Consider the following 23,593-nt stretch of genomic DNA (forward strand, 5'->3'; position numbering starts at 1 on the left):
TTCTTAAAGAATTATTTATTTATTTTATATCTATGATTACACTGTAGCTATCTTCAGACATACCAGAATAGGGCATCTGATTCCATTACAGATAGTTGTGAGCCACCATGTGGTTGCTGGGAATGGAACTCAGGACCTCTGGGAGAACAGTCAGAGAGAACTCTTAACCCCTGAGCCATCTCTCCAGCCCCTTTGATTTCTTAATATATATGAAGGATTTGCCTACACTCTATAGTAATATAAGTGGACTGTTTGCCTAAAAACAACTAACCTACCTCAATTTTAAAAATAATTTAATGGGCTGAGGAGTTGACCCAGTGGTTTCTGTGAAAGTAGGCAGACATAAGTTCAAATAACCAGAACCCATGTGATAAGTGATGCATGACTACAACTCAGCATTGACTAGTGGGGGCAGACAGATCTCAGGAGCTCGATAGCCAGTCACCTTTCCTAGACAAAATGAGAAACTTGGTGTTGGATAAGAGACCCTGTCTCAAGGGAATAGGATGAAAAGTGATAAGACATCCAGTTTCCTCCTCTGGCTGCTATGCATGCACACCCACACACAGTCATACACCACACACATGCAGACACTACATGCACACGTGCATATGCACATGTGTACACATACTTTATTATTAAAAGACTCTTGGTTATCTAGATGTTGGAAAACTGATCCCAATGTGCTTGCTTATCACATGGAAGGCTTACCATAAACCTTCAATCTCTCAGAACTACAATATCTGCAAAGTGTGTAGTAAAATAAAATGCAGTAAGGTGAAGGGTATCTGTACAGAAGTCCCTCCCCCTCCAGATTTTTTTCTACAATTTCAGATATTCATAAGCAATGATATTCTGACAACCTTAAGTGACAAGCGTAGCATCCCTAATAGTGGCATAAAAGCTTATGGTATAATGTAACTTCTCTCTCTGTCCAGTGTATTTACTTGGTATATGCTACATACTGGCTACTAAACAGCCAGTTCAGGTATCAGATCAGCTATCATGGAATTACAGTGCTTATGTTTAAGCATCTGATACTTTACTTAATAATGATCTCAAATCACCATAGTCATGCTTGCATTTCAGATGTGCCAAAGAGAAGCTGTTAAATTCTTCCTTTAATAGATAGGGTGAAAGTACAATAAGCTTTTACTGAGACAAATAAAGATAACTACACCCATGACTTATCTTACCATATATTATTATAATTATTCTACTTTACGATTAGCTATTGCCATTTATCCTTACTCTGGCTAATTTGTAAATTAAAACTTTACCATAAGTGTTTATGTATAAGAAGAAAATACATTGAGAGATACAGGAATTGGTATTATCTCAGACTTCAGACACCTTGGGGTCTTTAAATACATTTTTTATGGATAATTAAAGGCTTTATACTGTCCATATCAGGGACACAGACCAGCACAGAATTGAACGATGCTGGTCAGATATAGAGAATCATCGGGGGGGGGGGGTGTCTTTGAAGCACTGTGCTGACCAAGTCAGGAATGGTCCCAAAAAAGAGTTGTCACTTCCTACAGAAAGCCATCCAATCTACCAACCACCTATGTTCCAAAGTGGCCCAAGCCCAAAAGACACTGCTATAGATGATGATACATAAAATATGATATAAACCTGGAGCAGCAAGACTTCCTTGCTGGGGCTAACAGACTGAGTCCAGTAAAGAGACAATTTTAAAAGTCAAGGAAAAAAATTATCAAAGATTTTGGAATCTGTATATTTGCCTAATTCTTAGATCGATTTCTTCTAGCTACTTCATTAATTCACTGACAGCTGATGGTGATGCGCTAATAAGTAAAAGACTGAGTGTGTCCATGTCCATCATTATAACGGTACAGAATTCTAAGTGTTAGGCATTTGCAGTGTACAGACGAGACATGGAGCCTATGTTGTAAGATCCGAGGAGAAGGGTAGGCACCATTTCTATGTGAATTGTGCAGGACTTCGCACTCCAGAATGTACCCAGGAGCTTATGAAGGTTAGGCTTAAAAATAGAGTACTCTCGCAGCATGTACAAGGCTTTGGGTTCTATATTCATCACACACACACACATACACATGCACTCATGCATGGGCACACACACAAAATTACAAGTAAGTATGCTGCTTAAAATCAGCTTGTATGGATAATAATGAGGAGAGGCTTAAAGACCATCTCACCTGATTAGTAGTTTTGTTGCTTCCAAAACATAATTTAATGACTCTTGCAAAATGTTCAATGGTGTTTTAAAAACTAAATCCCAAGCGTCTGATTTTACCAAATGAAGGCTTGGGAGCTAGATACTGTGTTGAAAGCCTGCTAGCTCAGAGAAACAAGAAAAAACATCCAGCTAACCTTCCCCAGAAAGGAAAAAAATTTTTCTCCTTTTCCACACTGTCTTAAAAGACCTTTCCAACTGAGTGTCCTTCCTTTCTACTTCCTGTGTGTTTCTCTATCTGTCCTCCTGACTTCCTCTTAATCTCTAAGTTTTCTTCTTATGTTCATTCCCTGTCAACTGGTTGGTTGTTCTGCCTCTTGACCTTTGGTTGACTTTCTTCAATCTTGTTTACAATAAACAGGAATCTCTCAGATTAAAGGTGTGTGCTAGGGCTGAGCCACACCACAACTAGAGACAGGTTTTTCTAGCAAACAATCTTAGGGTACAAAGTGTGATCAAATATCCTGCACCAATTCAAAGCAAAGCAAAAACTGCACAAACGCAATTGCTCTATTTTATTGAAACAAATGAGAAGCAAGTGTGCTCAGTGGAGGTCTTCTTACTTAGATCTTTGTAACAGGATTTTCCCTGTCCAATTAATTTAATTATTAATACAACAAGAAGCCTGTGATTGGACAGGGAAAAGGGAGGTGGAGCAAAGAGTTGAGATAAGGAGACAGAGGAGACAGGAAGAGGAAGGAAGAAAGATGGAACAAGAGGAAGGTGGTCCAGATTTCACATGGCTTTAAATAGCCACAAGTAGCTATAAATATCATAAAGGATAGAATAGTTGGGATAACTTGTCTAATCTAGGTGGGCAGCTTGATTATAAGCTTCTAGAGTTTTGATTTTACTGGGTTACTGGGAATTATAACAGCTAACCATGAGTTGAGTGGCCATTGCATGGGGCTGGCGTGGCAACGACCAGACAAGGAAACTTGGCGAGTTGGGTGGAGACATCTTGGGAACTCCAGGCCAGAGAGTCTGCTGAGATGAGAACACCCTGCTGGAGCCAAGTGACCTACCACTGCCCACCCAGCGTAGCCCAGGAACTTGTGGTCTCTTTTTGAAAATTTCCCACAACAGAGCTTTGTGATACAGCCAAACCTGTGACAGGACCTCTCCCACTCACCAACTATATTCTGGTTCTAACAGCTCTCTTTCTTCAGAGTCAAGGATTAGCAGAGTGTGTATCATAGAGGTCTTGGCAGGGGGTGGGGTTGGGGACATATGGGTTCAGATCTCAGCACTACCACTAAGTAGCCACTGAGGAATGCTGGTTTAGCTGAATTATTTAGCTCTTTGTTTATTTGGGGTTCGATGTTCTGCTCAACAGAATAAACCTTTGATACACAGAATTAAGGTCAGTCTACACCCTGCACACTCAAGCTTTGTGTTTCCATTTAGTTCTCAGACATAAACAGAGAAACTGATGCCCAGGGTAAGGATGAGTCCCCATATGATTGTAACCTCCCAGTTTGGGCTTCTCTCAACCACAATGTCCTCTCTGTACAACAGTTCCTCTCTCATTCAGAATCTTCCAGCTATTCTGACCTTGTGTGCCTTCTTCAGTTACTTCAAGGTCATCACCAATGTGGAGTTTACTTGCTAATTCAGAAGAAAAGCTAATACTAGGCCCATGTATGTTCCTGCTAACACAGCCAACTTCTTCATGGTAAGCTTTTCATTGAAAATTTGTTTCAATGTGAATGATTTTTTTGAGACAGGGTCTCAAAAATGTAGCCCAGGCTAGCCTTGGCCTAGATGTTCCTCTGGCCCAGCCTCTTGAGTGCTGGGATTATACTAATCTGCTGCTGTGCCTACAGGGAATTACTTTTAGTGTAAAGGCTATAGATTCACAGGGTCTGCTTGGTGTATTACCAGTGTAATACAATGTTATACAATGTTAATATATTGGATCTCTGCAGCCCATGGAACTGGGACTGACCTCACAAGGAAAAACAGATGCGGTGTTCACTTTTATTCTTTGCAATTTTTAATAATAAAATGGTTAATAATAAAAAAATACCTTTATCATTTTTCCCATTGTTGAGATAAAATACCCTGACAAAAACAACCAAAGGGAGAAAAGGTTGATTTAGGCTCACAATTCAGCCCAGCACCATTGTAGCAGGAAGCTTCTGCAGGCAGGGATTGGTCACAGGACAGCCACAGTCAGGTAGCAGAGAGTGACGATTGGATTGCTCATACTTAGCTTGCTTTCTCTTCATTATGCAGCTGAGGACTCAGGCAGAAGAAATACTCTGCCCACAGTTAGGATTGGGTCTTCCCATCTCAATTAGCATAATCTACTTCAGTGGTTCTCAACCTAGGGGCTGAAACCTCCTTGGGGGGGCAGCCTATCAGATAACCTGCATATAAATATATTTACATTATGATTTGTAACAATAGCAAATTTACAGTTATGAAATAACAAAATAATTTTATGGTTGGGGGTCACCACAACAGGAACAACTGTATTAAAGGGTAGCAACATTAGGACATTTGAGAACCACTGCTCTAGATAATCCCTCAGAGCAAGCACAAAGGCTCATCTCCTAGGCAATTCAGAATTCTAGAAATCACTATTAGCCACCACAAACAACTACTATAAATATATAAATGTTATATGTTTCTGTTTTTATTAATTACATGTACATTAAATGATGAGTATAATGATCTATTATAAACTTGGATGGAAAACCAAGTAGTGGGAGCCATGAGCAAGCAGCGTGTTTCTGTCTACCATGATATTAAAAGAAAAAGCCACATTTTTTTTCCTCCAAAAGCTGGTACAACTAAATATAATCTTGGTATCAAGAGATCCTTGCTAAGAAACCTACCCAGATACAGAATTCAAGCTTGGAGGTCTCTCTGGCTGTGCTCTGTGACATCGGATGTATCACAGCAGCCTGGGGTGAAAGCAGCAGTCATTAATCTCAGATGGCTGGAACAGAAGTAGTTTCAGAGATTTTATTAAGTTTGGAATGTGATAGAATCTAAGTCATATAGGGAACCCAACATAAGTTTTAAACATGAATTCTGGTGGCTATAAAAAACAAGACAACAGAAAAAAATCATTTCCTAGTAATGCCTCCTAAAGATATGTCTTTATAAAAAAAAAATAAAGCTTAAATCTGGGATGACAAAGAACCCATATGCTCCTGGTTTTCTTTCTTAAGGTAGAGCCATTGCGATCTTGTGCCTGCAGACAAAATAAAATCCTTTTACTTGTAATAGAAAAGTAATCTTATTGTTCTTATTTTTTGAGAATTTTTTTTGGTCCTTTTCAATGAGTTTTACCCTGAAGACAGTTTTAATGAATAACAATACCTCATGTTTCCAAAGACAAGTTGTCTGGAAGTTGCCATCTGGGAGCTGGTAGTAAAAAGCCTAAAAGTAGGCGACACAGGCAGTGTCCTGTCAGCAGAGTCCCAAACCAGATGGCCCATCTGCATACCTGGCATTACTAAGGATGAGTCCCAAATCTGAGAGGTGTGTATCACTTAGGAACCTGAAGTAATAGAGAAGGAACATGAGTCTAGTCTTTATACACAAAGTTTATGAATCACCAAGAAAATAGAAATGACTGATAAATCTAGAGGCTCCTCGCTCAGGGACTCCTCCCACTCTCCTACAGGAAACAGAGGCTAAGTTACTCATCTCTTCCTTTTTACCTGAAATCCTATAACACCACATACAACGGCATCAACAACTGACTTCCTTGTGCAAGCTCTTTTATCACTAACTAAAACACACAGATAGGATCTAATCTCCTTCAAGTGGCCTTGAGGCCTTGAGCAGCATTACACTGCTGCAACCTTCATACAAAACCTGTAGTCTTCTTCATCTCAGCCTCTCCCCTACTCTACCTAGCAATGCCCTACTGCATAATTCTGTCGTCACGTTCAGATTTCAGCAGCCATAGCAGCACATGTGGATGAAGCACTAGAGGGAATATTGCTAAACACTATAGTACCCTGTCTTATCACAAACACAGTCTCATTTTTCTCTCCAGAGATAGAGGGTGAGATGTAGCTCCCCCCAAAAAATTAAATGATTGATCATCATCTAGTTTTAAAGACTATGTATTCAGTACAAGGTATAAATGGATACATTGTTCTTGATCCCTGATTTTCCACCTTAGCATTGTGGCCCTGAGAAATCATTTCTCTCTCTGATATTCAGTGTTCTCCCTGTGGTGTGGAGATGTAAATCAAGCATACCTACCACTCTTAAGCTATTTGTCCTTAGAGGCATTTCTCACCCTCCTCTTCTTCACTATCTATTGTTCAAATGTATTATCTTAGCTTCACATTCATCCTATGGGACCAATTGCTAAAGAATACACAGTGTGGTACCCAAATGCCAAAGATGCACCTACTAGGTAGACAAGATGTCTTGCCTATTGATGGCCAATCGATCTTTATTGTCAACCTGATGGAATTTAGAATCCTCTAGGAGACAGCTGGGCATATATGTGAGGGAAATCAGAAAGGCCTAACCGAGGTAGGAAGACCCACTCTGAGTGTGCACAGCATCATTGAATGGCCTGTGCTCCTGCAATGAATAAAAAGGAGAAAGTGGGCAGAGCACTGGCACTCTCTCTGCTTCCTGGTTTCAGAAACACAAAATAAATCCCACATATACAGGATCAGAGGTCCCATCTACCAGGTGATTATAGCTTTTGTCAATTAGACAGTTCATATTTACCATCATACTTTCCCTGCACACCATACTTGAGCTAATAGTCTCATCTGTGGACTCCTCATTCTGTTTTGACTTTGAATTCTGCTTCATTGTAACTAATACACATGGCTTTTTCTCATGATGTTTTTTCATCTACCTGTACCAGCTATATCTGGAAGTAGTAGACCACTAGACTGATGGGTGGGTTGTTTTGCCAAAGTCTGAAAGACCCCATTAACTGGGACAAATTTTGCAAAGATGAAGTCCTATACTGTACTATTTGATGTACTTTTGAACTAGTGACCAAAATATGATGCTGTTTTTCCTAAAAGCAAATGCATGAAGCCAGAAAATTGAGGATGAAAGTAGGTATCCTCATCATGATGATGAGACCTAGTAGGGGAAAAAAAAAAAAGAAGCCCACATCCTGTGTTGAAACTTTGGGTGTTTCTGAGTTAGATGTTTAGGTCCCAGACCCAAATTCTTCCATTAGGGATATAAAATTGGCCTAATTACCAGGTCTAACCACACCTGGCTCTTTCAGGTCCCTCATGTCATAAAACAACAAGCACAGATGGGCTGTCCATTATGGCTGGGATGATTGATTCGAATTACCCATGAGAAATTGCTTGACTGCTTAGGGCAGAGCAAGGAGAATGGTGAATGGCATCCAATGGAGGTCATTAGGACACTTCTCAATGTATCTATGCTCCATAGTGAATGGCAACTAGAGATAAAATCAACCTTCCCCAAAATCCAGACTCTTGAGGACACAGAAACTTTAAAAATAAATCAATACCACCAGTTTGAAATTTAATGTTTTTCTTTAAAAAACAAATGTGGAAAATTTTCTATATGAAGTATATATTTCCCATCACAAGACCCCAGTGGGAGGCAGGTTAGAGATAAAAGTAGCATACGGTGGTAGATAACAATGGTTAGAGATGCCAGTGATGGTTTCTTCAACTGCACATGTAAAGGGCACTCTAGAGCTGTGTGTATTTTAATACAAACCAACCACTCTTTTCTTCATCTGTGCCCTCCTCCCTGAATGAAGAGTGGTGCTGACATTTCCCCTTTTAATCCAGTTCATGCATCAAGGGAGGACCACTTAGCACCTACAGCTCCTTGACGTCAGTCTCATTCATTCATCTCCTGTGTCCAGGGCCAGTGGCCAGATGGCAACAATATCCTTAGTGACACCGTGAAGCCTCACTTTGTGCCAGCAGTTGACAAATGTTTAGAGGCATGATGAATGAAGAGTTAGGGGCTTTGCCTATTCTAGACCTGTGTTCTATAAGTCTCTCTCTCTCTCTCTCTCTCTCTCTCTCTCTCTCTCTCTCTCTCTCTCTCTCTCTCTCTCTGCATGTATTAAAAAGGCTAGCCCCAGAAAGCAAATTTTCCCATGTTCATCCAGTAAGAAGTTGGGGGGGGGGTGCTGGGGAACTACAGGGCTGAAGAAAAAGGAAGCTCAGAATGTTTCTCTTCCCTCCATGTGGCTAGGGTTTTTGTACTTCATGTTTCATAGAACCACCCACTATCAAGGGCATAGGATGTATAATAATACTCTTTACTTTTCCTGAGAGATTCTGGCCTCTGGAATTTAGTTAATAGCACTGTTTACTTTGTCTTTTCAGAAAAATATAGATAGTGATGCCAGGTGTTACCATACCTAGGCTGATTTACCATGGCAAGTGTGTACTGCTCTCCCAATCAATTTCATAACCACTGGCCAACACTAAATAACTTCTCTTTGAAACACTAAGAATCATGTCTTATTTCTGAGGTCTATATGACTGACACACTATCTTTCTGAGTTGTTATAAAATGTGGAAGTTAATATATTCAAGTGCCTAGTAAAACACTAAGTATCAATACAATGCCCAATAAATGGCAATTTTGTACATATATTGCTTAGAAAATACCAGCCTTTGTAGATCTGAAATCTGGTTCTATCACTGATGCCACTGAGCACACCATTTAAAAATGATGTGCTTCCATGCTCCACTATATTCATAGCAGCCTTATTTATAATAGCCAGAAGCTGGAAAGAACCCAGATGTCCCTCAACAGAGGAATGGATACAGAAAATGTGATACATTTACACAATGGAGTACTACTCAGCTATTAAAAACAATGGATTTATGAAATTCTTGGACAAATGGATGCATCTGGAGGATATCATCCTGAGTGAGGTAACCCAATCACAAAAGAACTCACATGATATGTACTCACTGATAAGTGGATATTAGCCCAGGAACTTAGAATACCCAAGATACAAGTTGCAAAACACATGAAACTGAAGAAGAATGAAGACCAAAGTGTGGTCACTTTGCCCCTTCTTAGAATTGGGAACAAAACACTCATGGAAGGAGTTACAGAGACAAAGTTTGGAGCTGAGACAAAAGGATGGACCATCTAGAGACTGCCGCACCCAGGGATCCATCCCATAATCAGCCTCCAAATGCAGACACCATTGCATAGATTTTGCTAAAAGGACCCTGATATAGCTGTCTCTTGTGAGGCTATGCCGGTGCCTGGCAAACACAGAAGTGGATGCTCACAGTCCACTATTGGATGGAACACAGGGCCCCCAATGGAGGAGCTAGAGAAAGTACCCAAGGAGCTAAAGGGATCTGCAACCCTATAGGTGGAACAACATTATGAACTAACCAGTACCCCCAGAGCTCTTGACTCTAGCTGCATATGTATCAGAAGATGGCCTAGTTGGCCATCAGTGGAAAGAGAGGCCCATTGCAAACTTTATATGTCTCATTACAGGGGAAAGCTAGGGCCAAGAAGTGGTAGTGGGTGGATAGGGGAGTGTGTGTGTGTGGGGGGGGGGGGGTATGGGGGACTTTTGGGATAGCATTTGAAATGTAAATGAAGAAAATACCTAATTTAAAAAAGAAAAGAAATTGATGTGCTTCATGTCCCAAAGCTGCAAAATTGGGGTGGCAAAAATAGTTACTCAGGGTTGGTGAGATTACAGAGTTACACCAGGCCACCGCAACAGCCTGCTGAACTCAGTTCTATCCCTGGAACCCACTATAGAGGAAAGAACTGTCTCTCAGAAGTCAGCCCCTGATCACCATGTGGTGAGGACGCTGATGGGAGTGATAAAATGTTGAAAATCAGGACAGCCTGCTCATAGAGGCATTGTGATATTAATCCGATTCATTTAAGGTGCACAAAATGGTCCCAGAACCAAATAGGTCCAATAAGTGTGCTCATCCATATCATTCTTATCTATAAAAAAGTTGGTTGCAAACTTCCAACAGAAAGGGGACTGACAGCCCCTAGTCTGTGCTATTTGAAATCACATCACTCCCAAAAGCAGGACACTTCCATCTTAAATGAGCTTAAGAGGTTAGATGCATGACAGCCTCAATATGGTCTCTCGTATTCCTTAATGAAATACAGAAATGTATGATGAAGATGGTATGGGGGGAGAGGAGGGAGATGGAAAGGTAGAGGAGTGAGAGAGGAAGGGGGAGGGAGAGGGAGAGAGAGAAGAGGAGGGGAGGGGAGGGGAGGAGAGGAGAGGAGAGGAGAGACATTTCCATTTGCATGCACTGAAACTGCCTAACACTAGTGTTATAGCTTTGGACCCTAGGAAGGCTCTATGTCACATCTAGTCTCCATAATTGTGTGCTAAGAGAATATATAGCAACCAAGACAACCCTTCAATGCAGGTTCATTTATCTCTGCATGAATGAATGCAGTTCTACATCTGTAACCTGGGAATATCACCTACCATGTCTCCTGCATAGCTGTACAGAAGTCAGCAGCTAGAAATATAGCCTACTCAACAGAAACACATGCTTGCCAAATGTTTCCGGATACAGGTTCCAGATACAGTTGAACCTGACATGACCCAATCTTCTAGATAAAAACTAACAGTGACCAGGAGGAAGACTCATAGGAACTTTATTATTTTTTATTATTATTTAATCCTTTAAACAACTCCATCTGACAAATAACAAAACTTGGACAAATGAAAAGATGGGCTGTTTAAGGCTTCCATCTAGGATTTGAGAATGTGTATCCAGGCCCAGAAAATGAGCTTGCAGGAGCCTTGCTGCAGATGGTCAGGTATGGCACCAGCCATGGTCTTGCACTGTATCTGAACTCCACCTCACATAAGAGAGGTTGAATCAACAGTGCTTCGACTACAGAGTGAGCCTAATGCGTTCCTGTAGTATTCCATTGCCACTGTTAATGATACAACTCTATTACAAAGCTTAGCAGGGAGCAAGTGAGCTAAAAGATGTAAAAGAGGATGCCAATACAGTTCAGGAAAGCCTAGATATGTAAGAAAATGGGCCCTTCATAACCAAACCTATAAAAACATATAGTTAAGCAAAGATCTTTCCTGTTTCCAAATAGCTTCTGCAGGTGGCTAAGGAGCCTTGCAAATAAACAGCTCTACTGTGCCACAGCTAATGTAAGATGCATCTCCTAAAGGCCAGTGGGATACAAAGAGGAGCATGTAAACCCCAGTGCAGTGCTGGGAATGGAGCCATGCTAGGTCATGAGGTCACCTTTGAGCCTCGTGAATAAGCTTGATAAGGTGTAGCATTCCTGGACCTCAGAAGGTATGGAGAGAGAGTGGGAAAAAAAGACTCATGACCTGGGCAATGGATGCTGGGGCTGTGATGAGCCCCACTATAGAAGACTAAGGAACAAAGGCATTATTGATCTCAAAAGTAACATAGACCCCTGCAGGGGTCTGCAATGGAGACCTGGCCCATTAGAAACTGAAGTAGCAGAAAATGCTGGCAGCAAATTTTAAGTAAAGTTTTATTTCATATAATATATCTTGATCATGGATTTCCCTTCCCCCAATTCTTCCTAGATCCTCCTCCCTCCCCACCAAACTTTATGTTCCTCTCTGTCTTGCTCTGTATCTATCTCTGTCTCTCTGCCACTCTTTCTGCGTGCTTATCTGTCTCTCTTTAACTATCTCTGTTTCTGTTTCTGTTTTTGTCTCTGTCTTTGTCTCTCTGTGTCTCTATGTCTCTCTCTCTCTCTCTCTCTCTCTCTCTCTCTCTCTCTCTCTCTCTCTCTCTGTGTGTGTGTGTGTGTGTGTGTGTGTGTGTGTGTGTGTGTGTGTGTGTGTCTTTGTCTTTCTCTTTTTGCTCAGGGTCTCTCATGGGATGTGGTGGATATCCCCCATTAGCACTCTATTGGAGAACACTTACTTCCCCTTTATGCTGGTAGTCCTTTGAGTGCCGAGGTACCGTAGATAGTGAATAGAGTAAAGGCTACCACAACCTGCAGACAAGAGAGGAGAAACTGGAAAAGTGGGGTGTGGAGAACCTATGACATCTCATTGTCTGCTCTCTTCACATGAGAAGCTGGAAGAAGAACATGGACAGTAGCTGCCGTCCCACATTGCTCTTGAAGGTTTGAAGGAACAGCTTCACAACTGCTTAAATGAGTGCTCAGGACAGAATATCACCAGAGAGCAAGCCAGGGGCTCTACCTTGGATCCCATTGGGAGTATAAAGGTGGTAAAGGAAGGGTCATGGGATCTCAAGTGATAATGCTGAATGGTATGTGTAAGTTCTCAGCTGAGAGACTTGCAGAAAAGCAACTTCTGCAACATTAATGCTGGCCTTGGGACAGAGCTCAACTCTACATTCTTCTTGTGCCCATTGGGATTAACCATAATTAACTTAAGATCTTTCTTTGGAGTCCCTTAAAATACTCAATACCCTGTATCCACATTATTGATTTAACCTTAAGAAGCCCCAAATCATTCTCTTCTAAAGAGGAAAAATGTACGCGCTTTACACAGGCCCCAGATGAAGCTCTAAGGCAGTTTCTATGTGTACTGAGCCAGTCTTGACACTCAGAGAGAACCAACAATGTCATTGTCCACTGACTCAAACTTACACCCAGCTCCCCTTATGAAGGCATGGGCATTGGAAACTTGCATAGTTAAACTTGAAGTCAAGCAACACGCCATCAATATTATTTTCAGTAATCATGAGTGGAATTAGTACTCTCTAAACATCTATTAGCATCTAAATATCTATTAGCTCTGAGCTAAGTGGTGGGCATATGGGTGCCTCATTTTTATTCTTTATGGCAATCATTGATTAGTAAGAATTAAAATGCTTTTAACTCAATTCCTAATGGGCTATATCTAAACCACAGACCTCTGTAGGGGTCAGCTCTACCTGCTTATTATCTTGAGGATGAATAGCCCTCTTCAATTTTTTATTTATTTGTTTATTTATTTGAGATAAGGGCTCATATAGCTAACCTTGAACTCCTAATCCTCTGCTTATTAGATTAAAAACACGTACATCAGTCCTAGCTTCATCCTCTTTAACAACCAAGGAAATTAAAGTAACATCAAGGTTTCCCAAATAATAAATACCAGCCAAGGAACTTCTGTTCTTTCTGGCTCAGAAGAACCTGCCCTGCTGTTTTGTATGGTATATTTTAGGCTGAGCACCATATCTCCAGTAGCAATTTGTGGCATTTGCTGCTGTTTTGTTATTGTGGATAACTAATACCAACTGTCTTTTCGTACAGCCATAGTACCTAGGGTCTGGAGAATGAAAAGTGACTCCCTGAAAATTCACAGAGCTTGAAGATATTCTTTATGGATTTATTTATAGCAAGGTCCCCTGACTCCAAAATATATGGTAATTCTGATGTGCACTCCATCTCTTTTCCCTCCAAGCCTGTATCTACTGCTCTCATTCTCCCCAGTGTGTACATGACATGAGCAAACACCTCTGTTCAAAACTAGAGCCATCCTCTTCTGTTCCTCCCCATTGTCATCCACTGCTCTTCGGCCCTCTGGTTCCACCTCCCATGGCTTAAAGCCCTTGGTTTGAACAGCCTCACCCAGTGCCCTATACTCATGCCGTTTTCTCAAACTTTAACATACCTGAGCGGTACTGGCCCAGATCCAGGAAGTTCTGACTCATCAGATGCTATGGCCACAATATAATTCGGTTCCTCAGAAACCTGTAGAGATGAAAGCTAGGGTCTTTGCTTCGATTTGTGATGTGTATGAGTGAGGTTCCCAATATGGCTTCCCATACCACCATGTACACAGACCACTGCAGGGTAAACAGGAAGCCCTATGTTCTCCTACTCTAGGTTGGACTTCCCTCATGGGTGTATTAATCCACTCATGTCATTAATAAATTAGTAGATTTTTAACCTGGTGTGTTATTGGAGGGTGAGTCTGCTGTGGAAGTAAGGTTGGCTATGTTACGGGGATACTCTCTGACTCAATGCATTATTCTTTGTACCAGGTTGGCTCTCCATCAGCAAAACACCATCATCAAACACAGTTGTTCAATGTAAGATCAGAGTGATAAGCCAAAAAATCCCTCTTTCCTTACAGCCCATTGTGTTAATAGAAAACCAACTGAGGGAGTAGGTCTAGGATGAGACGTACTTCATAATTTGTCTAGCACATCAAAATGGATTGCTGGTGGTCCAAGAACCTTATCATGAGACCTTCTATACTGCGTGACCACTACCAACATAACCACTCTCCATCTGTGTGCCAACTTCCCATGACTACTCCAGTCTAGGGCAAAGAAATGCAGACGATTTAATAACCTTTAGTACAAATGAGACCAGGTAGGGTGATTTCAGGTCTAAGATCTATCAGAAACAAGAGCCAAGGAAGGCCTCAAGTTCTAATGGTAAAAGGAGAAAGGTTTTCCTTGACCAGAACCCCAAGGAAAGGGGGATCTGAGCAAACAGGTCAGAGTAGACATTCTTCTCTAGAATTCCCAAGTTTCAGTCTTGTATCTGTTTGTTTGATGATTCAGCGTTGACTGGCTGCTCCCAGCATGTAATCAAAAGCTTTAAGCTTCTGTGGATGAAATTGCTTCCTGGACAATATCAAAAGACCATGATGCTAATGGTAACACCAAGCATCACTTCACAATATTAGAAAAGAAAAACAACCAGGCTGGGTATGAGCTCAAAAGGCAGAACACCTACTTAGCATGCATGAGGCTCATAGATTTTTTTTTCTTAGCAAAAGAACCTATCTATCTATCTATCTATCTATCTATCTATCTATCTATCTATCTATCATTTTAAAACAGCAAAATAAGAACAGGATTTCCCAAACTGATGGAGTCCATCCTGAAAAAACTCCACAACTACCATCACACTTGACAGTAAATGCTGATTTTTTTCCCCCTTTGGATCAAGCATAAAACATAAAGGTCTGCCACTGCCACCTCTAGTCAACATTTTAATGAAGGTTCAGCCTAGGGACAATGTAATAAAAGAAGTCAAGGAGTGGAACAGGTATAACTATTTCTGTCTGCAGAGGACAGGTAGAAATGGAAAATAGGACAGAATCACAAACAGTTAAGTGCCATGCACACTCCAGTGAAGTCTGCTTGGCAGGCTGAGAGGCCTGGAAGCACTCATGAGGCAAAGAGTTTCACGGAAACTCACCTCCTGGAGCTTTGGCAGTCTCATTAACCCATATACTCATACACTATTCCCGAGTTAGTCTGGTGTATGGATCCACATGCTCTCTTTTAGTATTATCTTATTATAAGTGCCTTTTAAGATTGAATTCTGACATAGCTAAGCCTTCGCCAGTGTTCCAATATCCTAGAAAGTCCTTGAGCTGACCATGGGCTTGGAATTCAATGTTGCCTAGTCAGTGACATTCAGAATTGCCTCTGGTATTACACTATCACTTAGAATAAAAGCCAAGTCGCTCCCATATACAGGAATTTACAATGGTTTACGAAGTAGACCGGACTGTGGTTTTAGGGTAATGCATTATTCATGAGATGGTTAGCTAGAGCAGAACTCCCTAATTAGAACTATGACTTGGGTGTGAAAGCCCTTGCCCTAGGAGTGTAAAGACCTCACACCTGGCTTCTAAGACTATAGCTGACCTTAGTTAGGGCTGACTTTGTCTCAGTTGTTTTATCGCCCAGTTCCTGTCAGTCTTTGTGTTTACATTCCTCTGCTTTGTGTAAGAGTCATTAAGCATCCGGTAACCTCATTTGTACCTTGCCGATGTGTCACCTAACTTCCCTTTTTTCTTCTGTATAAAAAGTTTGGGGCTCAATTTGACACATTACATTCAGATCCACACTCCCTTGTGTTGAGTCTGTCTGTCACTCGCCAACTCCTTGCCCATCTGCCCCCAGAGACCCGTTCCACGCAGACAACGGGACCCAGAGGGTCTGCGGCAGTTAAGAATGAAAACTAAGTTCAGATAGGCTGCAGAAATGAGATCAACATACAAGACAATTATTGTTCTATGCACTCCAAGGAATGGTCCACAAACAAAGAAATAACATTCACATTAGCATTGGGAAGAGTAAATTAGTATGTTCAACACAAGAGGTGTAGTGTCCATACACAGAGAAACTCAAACTGTATTGGCAGAAGGAAGACTTAAATAACCATTAGGCTGTGTGTCCACAGCCTAGCAGATTTAATATTGTTAAATGACAGTTACACCTATAGGAGTGCACAGATTCTGCTCAGTCCCTTTCAAAACCCCACTTGTTTTCATACAAAGATTCTAAAATTCATTTAAATATGTTAACAATTTTTGAAATTTTCTATATTAAAATGCTGTCACCAAGAACATGAAAACTCAGAGAATTGGAAAAATCCCAATCCATATTATCAGAAATGGGGCTCTTCTAAAATACACATATTTTTTAAAAAGCTGTTTGGGCCTGTCACAATGGCTAAGCAAATAAAGGCGATTGCTGCACCTAAGTTTGCCAGCCTAAGCTTGATCTCTTGAACTTACATAAAAGAAAGAACCACCAAGCCCCCAAAGTTGTCATCTTCTGACTTTCACATATATGCCTCATCTGGGCAGGCACATGCATACACACACACACACACACACACACACACACACACACACACACAAACACACACACCACACGCCAATCATCATCATCATCATCTTGATTGTTGCTATAACAAAAATGTTAATGGGAAAATGGACATTTCCTAAAGGATCCAATAACTCAATGAAATATGTTGACAAAAAAAAAAAGACACTGTTTGTACCCCTCACACAACTAGAATTAAGACAACAGACAGTAAGAAAAGTACCCGCCAAGAGTATGGGAGTCAGCAAGGATATGGGAGTGATCCCAACCGCATGTAGTAATGATGAAACTATAAATTAGTACACTCACACTGGAGAACTCAGAAAGTTAAACAGCAGGTGTCCATGCAAACATTTTGCACATGAGTGTTCACATAAATTTTACTGATGGTATCCCCAAGTGTGAGCAATCTACCTGTGCGTCAGAGATGGGAAAGCAGCCCAGGGAACAAACCTACGACGGACTGACTTCACACCAGGCTACAATAAAGACAGACCTTGAAAACATTATGCAGAATGAGAAAAGCCAGACACAAAAGGTTACATGGCTCTGTACAAAATGTTCAGAACAGGTGAATCCATCGACAAGACAAAAAAATAAATAAATTGGCAGAAACCGGGGATGGGTGGAACAGGGATAATGAAAGTGTCCTCAAATTAGACTGTGCTGATCATCAAGACTGTCTCTGAATATAAAACACAGAAGTATTGACAAGCACATGTTAAGCAGGTGAGAGCTGTGGCTCATAATTTGTATTTTTATATAAGGATTTTTAATCATGCTATGATAAACTATACTTTTTTTTAAAATCTCCAACTGACAATACTTGTTAATTAGTTCACCATCATCTGAAGCTCTGCAGCACCACAATGTATTTTTTCCTGTCCCCTGAACCGCCTATCCCCATCACTCCTGCCCCTACCACTCCTTAGACTCTAGAAACCACCTTATATTCTCAGCTGCTATGAGATCGGTTCTATCCATCACTTGGTAAGTAGGATCCTGGGGCGCTTGCTGACCCGCACCCAACTTATTCCACTTACTGTAATGATTCACTTAAGGTTATCACAGATGATAGTTTCTCATATGTTAGGGCTGAATGTTAGCCTTGTGTGTGTGTGTGTGTGTGTGTGTGTGTGTGTGTGTGTGTGTGTGTGTGTGTGATTCACTTAAGGTTATCACAGATGATAGTTTCTCATATGTTAGGGCTGAATGTTAGCCTTGTGTGTGTGTGTGTGTGTGTGTGTGTGTAATGTGATTTTCATCCATTCATTCACAGGGGACATTGGTTATGATTTGAATGCAAGGTGTCCTCCACAGGCTGTGCTTAAACAGTTGGTCCCCAGCTGCTGCTGCTGTCTGAGAGGTAGTAGACCCCACGGGACATAGAGTCTGGACAGGGACAAGGGATGGATTCCTGGGGGTAGACCTTGATGTTTGCGATCTGACCTTCCTTCTTGTCTGGATTCTGCCTTCTAATCCACCCAGACCTGGGCAGCCTCACAGTTCTGCCAACACACTTCTACCACAGTGCCTTTCTCTACCGAGATGGGCTGCGCCCTTACAGCATGAACTGAAATAAGCCCTCCCTTCCTTAAGTTGCTTTGAGTCACATAGTCGGTTACAGCAATGAGAACGGTAATAAATGGTGACACTCAGGTTGAGTCCATGTCATGGGCACTGCCAGTGGTGCTATGGTGCGCATAGGAGGGCAGGTGTCTCCTCCACAGTCATCTGATTTCACCCCTCTGAGCACACGCTTGACTAAAGTAAGCAGAAGAGATGGTGCATGGGAAGGTGGCAATGATGAAATCACATCGGACTCAGTGCAGTGTGATAACAAAATGAGGGAGAAAATGCAATACCTGGTCAGAATCACAAAGGTGAGACAGGGAACCTCCATCACGTATGTAATGAAAGTGCCAGAAGAAGGAAATAAATGACTGTTGACAAAGGAGATAATAAGCAAGAATGTTCCAGAAGAAAAGAACTTTCTTTTTAAAGACGTGGGCTCTCTTCCATTAGAAGAAGGTATTTGGAGTTCTAAGCAATAGGCGTAAGTGTCAAGAAACATTATAGCCTAAAGAGAAATGAGAAAGCCCTAGAAGCCTTCCAGGGAGAACAGATGACCTATGGAGAGATGCATTTGAGAACAGATTTCCCATCAGCAAGAACACAGTTGCAGATGGAAATAAAGTAATACTTCTAACAGACAAAGGGAGATTACTGTCAGCCCCAAAATATATTGTAACTACATCACGGTGTATGTGTGATGGGAAGCTCTGGTTGAATCCATAGCTCTGAAACTAAACCATGTGGATCTTCAAGCCAGCTGTGTAGCATTATTCGCATGATCTGGGGCCCCACATTTTTGTTTTTTGTTTTTGGTTTTTTGGCTTTGTTTTGTTTTGGTTTTGGTTTTGGTTTTTTTGTTTGTTTTATTTTTGGGTTTGTGGTTTTTTTGTTTGTTTTTTTGTGGGGTTTTTTGTTGTTGTTTTGTGGAGGACAAACCATCTCTTCTACAGAGCCATGAAAGCTGAATTGCATTTGTGTACACAGTGGCATTTGGTAATAGGAGCATCAATTTTAGCTCAGCTAGTTGCTAATTCAAGAAATATAACTGGACAACAAATACAGAAAGCAACCATATAGCCATGCAACATAAGAGGGCTGTTTTAGCAATAAATATCAACCAAAATACTGAAAGAGAAAAACATTAACAGAATAAAAAAGATGAAACTGACCAAATATATATATGTATATACACACACACACACACACACACACACACACACACACACACATATATTTCACTTAGGACTATGTTTACACACAATATATTTCAGTAAGTTGATTAAAAATTGAAGAAAATTTGCAATTCATAATTGCACTGGGTATTTTAATATAAAAGATTAAACAGAAGCAATACAACTTAACAATTAAGTTCACTCTGCCTCTCATAGACTCACAAAGATTGCTTAGTGAATCTTTCATATAAGGCAGCAGCTATGACGACACTTAAAAAGTTAAACTCAAGAGAATAAGACTTAGGCCCACGGAAGTCACAGAAGGAAACAAAGACAAGACAGCTCTGTGCAAGGCAACTGTTTAACAACCCAGAGAAATCAGAGTAAAGCAACAGGGCAGATAGCAGGAAAGTCATCGTCTGCTAATATTTTATCCCAAGGTGCCTTGCCCTGTTTCCTTCACTTGTAAAATACTGCAGCATTCTATGCTACTTACAGATGGAAAATGGCATTAAATTCATTAGCATTGTGAGATGTGTCCCATTAGCAATGTGTGTGTGTGTTCGTAATGCTTCACAGGGGCCATAAATTCCATCGGGAGATAGATAATGAATTATTCACTACTATATTCCCATTTCCAAGCAATAGTGCCTGACATCAGGAGAGTGATAAATATTTATTGAACAGTGCAGTGGAATATGAAGTAAAATGAGTCACAAGCTAACCCTTAGAGACTTTTTCAAAGTCAAGCAGAAGTGGATTCTAATCCGGGGGTCTGAAACACCTTGCTTGGACTCCAGAGGTCTGAAGTTGCCCAGCTACTCTTCTCCATGACCCAGAAGGAAGACAGAGCAGCTCCTTCATAAGGCCCTTGCAGATCTTAGAAAGGTGACTGTGTGCCAATGACTGTTAGCTGACCATTCCTTGGTTGTCCACCCACTCTGTGAAATGGGCTAAAACTGCAGACTGCCTTCCCGCAGGGGATTATTGGCTCTCCCTGGCTCTATATTCACCTCTGCCAACAGGAACCACTACAACAAAGCTAAGACTTGAGACGGAAGATGGGTCTTGCTTCCTCTATGTTCTTCCCCCCCATGGACTCTCTACTTGTCCCCATTTTCAATGAGCATTGCCCTACAATGACTTCCAGCCCTGAAGGGAAGTTCCCACTGAACCTTTGCAAGACTGTCAAATGGTGGGAACGTTGCATGGCCAGAGCTTAGTCACATCTTACCTTGTGCTATCTTTAGCCCTCTGAATAGTCATCCCTTGCCGACCTGTGTGCAGACTAACAGATTTAAAAAAAAAAAAAAAAAAAAAAAGAAGAAGAAGAAGAAGAAGAAGAAGAAGAAGAAGAAGAAGAAGAAGAAGAAGAAGAAAAAGAAAGAATGCTGGGCAGTGGTGGTGCATATGCCTTTAATCCCGGCACTTGGGAGGCAGGCAGATTTCTGAGTTCAAGGCCAGCCTGGTCTACAGAGTGAGTTCCAGAACAGCCAGGGCTACACAGCGGAAACTATGTCTAGAAAAAAATCAAAGAGAGAGAGAGAGAGAGAGAGAGAGAGAGAGAGAGAGAGAGAGAGAGAGAGAGAAACAAAGAAACAAAGAAGAAAACAAAGAAAGAAACAAAGAAAGAAACAAAGAAAGGAAAAAGAAACTTCTGGAAATGTCTTAGCATAACAAAAACCATAGTTTCTAACAAACAAAAGGCTAAAAATCATCAGACAACATCTGGGACCGGTAACTGAGATTTCTCTGCATTGTTGTAAGTACCTATTTGATGTTTCCACCACAAGAAGAGTTGAATCAGGTTTAACAATATTCCCTAACATTCATACTCTTAGGTTTCAAATCCTGGATCCTTAACCATAACCCTGTTAATATACAGGCAACTCCACTGGCCTGCTCTCAGGGACCTACCAACTGCCTACCTCATCACCTACCACTACTAGGTGTGCCAGGTATGTGCTGTGAATAAAAAAAAAAAAACAGCCATCCTAGATATCTCTCTCCCCCTCCCCCTCCCCCTCCCCCTCCCCCTCCCTATTCTTCTCCCTCTCCCTTTCCTTCTCCTTGTCCCTTGTCTGCATGGCAACTTCTTTGGTCTCTTCCCCTGAGATTTGTAAACATGCCCTGGAGATATTCCCAAATAAACCTGCTTTTATACATTTAATTCGGCTTGAATTGACTTATTTCATTGTCGGAGAATCTCTATTATACACAACTAACTTTTTCATGTCCCTTCACCTCAGAGATCTGAGCACAATCTGGGCAACCCCATCTCTGGAAGTTTCCATGCCCCTCTTTCTGGTATGTAGATTTCAGTGTGTATTGTTCTAGCCTGTTCTTCTTTATGCTGGTGTCCTGCAATGCTTTGTGGTCCTGAACATTCCCCCCCTCCCTACTGCTAAGTCAACAACTTTAGACTCAGGTTCTTTATATTAAATATGTGCTATGCAAATAGCTGCTGTGGTAGCTCTCCCGACAGGCTGGCAAATGAAAAAAAAAAGCTACAAAGAAACTTCTTACCTTTATTACCTAAGCACATTTGCCCACGTGAACCTGAAAACAGGGCTAGGGAGAAGTTGCCAATGTATAAACAGGAACACCAAGCTTGCCAGAGTTTGAACACTTCAAGGTAAGACTAGAGTAAGTGGCTGAGCCAGAACCAAATACAAGCTATTTCCAGAATGCCATTTCATGCCCCGTTATATATTCTTATTCCAAAATAAATGACTACTATTTTTTTAAGAATCTGTATTTTTGTTTTATATGTACAAATGTTTTGGATGCATGCATAGATGTGTATCATATGCATGCTGATACTCTGAGAGATCTGAAGAGGGCGCCAGGTTCCCTGGAACTGGAGTTAAGGATGCCTGTAAGTGGCCATGTTGATGCTGGGAATTAAATCTATATCCTCTGAAAGAACAGGCAGTGCTGTTGATTGCTGAGCCATCGCTCCAGCCCCTACTAATTTATAATAGAAATTCATACCCGCTATTAAGTTAATTTCCAATGGTTTATTTCAGCAGAATACTAAATTAGATCAATTTGCCAATTCTTTTAATATGCTGTCCCTCAATGTGACATGAAGGGAGCCACGCTCAATCACCACTCCTTAAAATTCTAGTACCTGAAAAGCAGAGAAAGAAGATGATGAACTCTAGCCTCCTTCTCATCAGGAAGATTTGGGGGTAAAAAATTAGAAACCTGATTAACTCATGGGCTATGTAACCCAGATATAAAATAGCCTGCAGTTCCTTCAGGACATCTACAAAGATAGTTTTTAAGATGGTTGATTGAGGTTTCTTTTATTTTTTCCACTTTGCAGTTGTTGGTGTGAGCTTCACCAGCATCCTAGAGGAGGACAGCTTAGAGTCTGTCTTCTTACAGGACCCAGGATCCATCTCATGGAACCTCTTAGCTCTCTGTTCGCATCCAGGAATATCTTCATGAGGCTCATCAGACTAGGATGAGGCCATAGGTTTCTGCTTGAGAAACGAATGGACACCCTCAGGCTGAGGTGGCCTCATTTGTCCCTGTGAGCTCTTGAGAACCAGGTTTCCATTAGGAAGAAAGAATTCAGACTTGCAAAAGAGACCTCACTGCAAATTAATCCAATGCCAGGAGTAACACCTGTTCTTCTTGGTAGCCCCCTGCTGTCATGAGTTCCTGTATGGATCAGTGGCTAGGGCTGCTATCATTCAAGAGTGGCTAGAAAATAGGAAGTGGTTTTCTTACCGTTCTCAGAACAGAGTTAGGAATCAATGCTCACAGGGTCAGGATGTCTCTGAAGGCTCTCCTTGACTCTTCCAGCTTCCAGGGGTTGCAAATAACCCTAAGCTACCCAAGTCCAACCATAGTGGCCACACTGGCCGGATCCTTCTCTGTGTCAGTCTCACTCTCTCTCACTGGTTACTGGTTGAGGACCTATCAGGTAACCCAGAATGATCACATCCCAACATCCTTAACTCAGCTATATCTACAAGGGCCTCTTTCCAAACAAGAGACACTCACAGGTATGGGGAGTGGGTGTGAGGAGTGTATCTTCATCTCAGGTC

This window comes from Mus musculus, chromosome 15 (genome assembly GCF_000001635.26).
Source record: "Mus musculus strain C57BL/6J chromosome 15, GRCm38.p6 C57BL/6J".
In the NCBI taxonomy this organism is placed as follows: domain Eukaryota; kingdom Metazoa; phylum Chordata; class Mammalia; order Rodentia; family Muridae; genus Mus; species Mus musculus.